The sequence below is a fragment of the Mytilus edulis genome, chromosome 14 (genome assembly GCF_963676685.1).
Source record: "Mytilus edulis chromosome 14, xbMytEdul2.2, whole genome shotgun sequence".
In the NCBI taxonomy this organism is placed as follows: Eukaryota; Metazoa; Mollusca; class Bivalvia; order Mytilida; family Mytilidae; genus Mytilus; species Mytilus edulis.
This window is the reverse complement of record NC_092357.1, coordinates 36979836-36983671: the sequence shown is the minus strand read 5'-3', so window position 1 is coordinate 36983671 and position 3836 is coordinate 36979836. Positions and strand designations below refer to the sequence as shown.

Sequence of the window (3836 nt, the reverse complement as noted above, 5' to 3'; positions counted from 1 at the left end):
CTTTAGTCAATTTTACGTTGTTTACATACATCATCCAACTAAAACGTTTTCCATCTGACATGATTATTTACGAGTTAAGAAATGGATTTGGATAGTTTTTCTCCCTTTTTTGGTTCAACAAACAAATATATCAAACTATTCTTTTTCTATAAATTTTAAGAAACGTTTTTCAGAATTCTACGTCCTCCATCTTGGGATTTGAGTAACTATAGTTACATATATCAATGACGTATACCTTGTGTTATTAAACACGTGTGCATATTTCCCTTTGTTATTGCTCGTTACAATATTTTTTTTAACTAAAAACGACTAACTACGTCATAAGGACAAGTAACAATCATTCTATTAATTAATTTCAATAAAACTTTTGCATAAAATTTTTGAAGATAAGGGTCTGATTATTTCATATTTCCAATAGCTTAGTACTTCTTACTTTTAGAATTTTGTTTTAAAGAATTTATAAAAACTTCAACGGAAATTTCGGAATGATGTAATTTTAAGGACAGGACTGAAACAAAATGATTTTTGAAACTTTTAAAATTAAAGTTATAAATTTCAACCTACTGTTTGGGAAGGTATTCAGTTCAAGACAACAATCTGTTAAAATATGTGATTATAATTACGATTGAGCATTGACGAAACAGTGATTGATAGATAGAAATAGATTTCTTTTGTCTTTTAGGAATTGATATGTGTGTAAGATGGCTTGCTAGTCGTCATTGAGGCCTGAAAATAAGATTTACTCTAGATAAAATTTACTCCAAGGCTTTTATTCAATTCTGAATTTAGTAACACATATGTGATTCCATTTGAAAAAAAGGTTTATTGTATGTTTTTGCTTTACATAACATCATACACCGAGGCGCCATTGTTATAGTTTGCTACTAGAAGCAAGTGTTTTGTTTTATGAAAGAACAAGGCACGAGGATTTGTAAGTTTATCACTAGCTCCAATTAGCTCCTTTGCCTTTTTTCCATCTGGAGATATCACGACTACATTGTTCGAGTCACAACCTGCAACATAAACATTCGAATAAGTATCTAATGTGATGCCATATGGTTCTCTAAGCAATGTAAAATCGACATATTTCCATTGTATCTGCCCATTGAAATCGTAACATACAACAGAATTATCACGCCAATTGGTATGAAAAATGTGATTTGCATTTAAGGCAACGTAGGTATGATCCGCCGATTTGGGAGAATTTGGAAGTATCCGGACGTTAGAGTTTGACCTGTCATATATTTTTATGCCATTATGATACGTGCAACAAATAAATGAATCGTTGCTGTAGCTTAAACCGCAACACCAGTCGCCCAGTTGAAAAACTTGACTCGTGTTTGTACTATTCATATCAATCAAGTGAATTTGTTGAGGGTTATTTCCACCACTTGATACAGCTACCGTATTAGAATCAATAACTGCAAGGTCATACCCAAAGCCGCTTGGTTCTGGGTTGATACTTGATTCTGAAATGAAATTACCATTAGGCGCATATTTCATCATACTATTGCTGTGTGTTTGTAGAAAAAGCATGTTTCCAGCTTGTGATATTGCACATCCAGATATACTTTTGCTGTTTATCTTAATCCTACATCCTAACCTGACGTTTATATTTTCAATCGATTTTGCCACTAACATAGGTTTAAAAATTTGTGCCGATTTGTCCCCTTTAAATAAAAAAGAAACATGTTTTTCACTTTTATCAATTTCTACATCACCAAATGTTTTTATGTGTTTTATAAACCCCTCTAGCTTTTCATTAAAAGTACATTTCATTGTCACGTTGTTTAAGCTCCCGTTGTTATATAATTGTTGGACGTTGATTTCATTGGTTGAAATGCTTTCCTGGAATGCCTTTGTTCCCATGAAGATTTGCAGATAAGAAGCAAACATTTTAACAGATTCAACATCTTTTTGAATTCCGTCGACTTTTACTTTTTCATCCTCTAATTTCGTAATTATTTCTTCAATTTCCCGACAGTTTGTCTTTTCAAGTGTAGATACCTTTTGTAGTAATTCTTCTTCTAAATAGTCTAAAAGTTTATTGATTATTTTACGCTTTTCTTTAATTTGTGTTCCAATTACCCGCTTCTGTTCGCGTATTTCAGTCAAATTACGATTTCTGTCCTTTATAGCGGAACAAATGTTATTTTGCAAATCTTGCAGAACTTTTTCAATATTATCTAAAGCTGCTGACTGATGCCCAGTTAATGGCTTAAGAAAATCTTCAATGAAAATAGTTCCCTTGCATTCCTTATGACCGGATATCAAACAAAGTTTACAACAAAGTGCGTCATGCGATTTGCAATAAAATTCAAGGAAGCAGTCATGCTCCTCACAGTTTTGGCTAATTTGCTTGATGAAGGATGGCAATTTCTTATACTTGTCTACCGTGATTGTCTGATGCGATTTTAACAAATTCGATAACTTATGATGATCTCTACATTCACGACACAGAGCCTCTTCACATTGTGGACAATATTCCTCCGCTGACTTATTAAGGTGTCTTTTTTTGCAAACATCGCAGAGTAATACACTTTGGTCGGTGGCCATATCTGTAGTTTGATATCTTTTTGTATGTTAAATATAGTGCCTTAACATTTTGACATTTCTTCATATGCAATCCACTTTTTCAACCTAAGGACAAATATGAAAATAATATTTAAAAGGTGTTAATGTCATATTCATCATACTCAAGATTTCAAGACCAATTGCTATCCAGATTTTTATTTTCACTATATATTATTAACAGAGGCGCTAAAAGACGGGACCCCTTTTTCTCTGTTTTTTTAATTATTTTTTGTTTGTAATTGTTTTTTGATATTTCAACCTCATGTCACTAACTCGACGTATTGATCATTTAATCATGTTATGATAACGACATTCCAAACGCACTTGAATATATGCTGCCATGTTTTCTTGATTTAAACTTGAATTGGAATATCATGAACGAAGGCATGTAAGGTGCCAGGAAATGGTCAGTAGCGCCTTAAAGATATTGTGGTAAAACGCAAACTCTATCAAATACCAACTCATCAACGTCAAACTATTTGATGTTGTTTTACATGTGTATTATTAGTTACCAGATCAATTATACTATACATTACACGAGGAAATGCATTTTATACATCTAAAGATAAATATTGCAACAATAGATGCATGATCATTCTACTTGTAATTGTGTAGTGGTTAAATAATATCTTATTGATTAGCAAAACAATATGCTTTCCTAATGTGGAATTTACTTGATAAAGCAACGATACGTTTGTTATGATTAAACTGAACGCTTTCGACATGTGTGTACTGTACAGTGTGCGAGTAGTTTTGTTTTTGTCGGCTGAAAGGATTGGAGACTTTGACTTGATACAAAACATTTAAAACCAAACATCTATGACATTTTTTTTTTAATTAAGTACCATTCCCCCTTTCTTACCTGATTATAAAATCCTCGGACTTTACGCTATTGTGTAACTTCATAGATTAAATTCACACTATTTGCGATTATTGATTTTACCTGTGACAAGTGTATAAATGTCAAGTAGGACACATACACTTTATAGCAATGGTTTAAATATCTGTGGTCTGTTGTTCAACTTGTGATTAAACTAATCATATTAATCGTCAAATGTTAATCGCATGATTAGTTAATACAATGATTAATTTGCGTTGTTCAACTAATTTTAATCATTGAATTTACTAATCATTCGATTAATTTTTAATCATATGATTAAGTTTGGGTAGTTAGCAAGTGTTTCCCATAATGCATTGTAAATCAGGGCCTATATAACTTCCCTTTTTGCATTACATTATAACATTCTTCTTTTAAACAGTTT

The 3836-nt window shown here is 31.9% G+C and overlaps 1 long non-coding RNA gene across 1 annotated transcript; it reads right to left on the bottom strand.

Moving 5' to 3' along the window:
* Window positions 1-764: 764 nt before the first annotated feature.
* On the bottom strand, window positions 765-3517 carry LOC139503722 (uncharacterized). Its single transcript, XR_011659176.1, has 2 exons — window positions 3437-3517; window positions 765-2640 (listed from the first exon to the last, which is right to left on the bottom strand). It is a non-coding gene; the product is annotated as an uncharacterized lncRNA (long non-coding RNA).
* Between the last annotated feature and the right edge of the window lie 319 nt (window positions 3518-3836).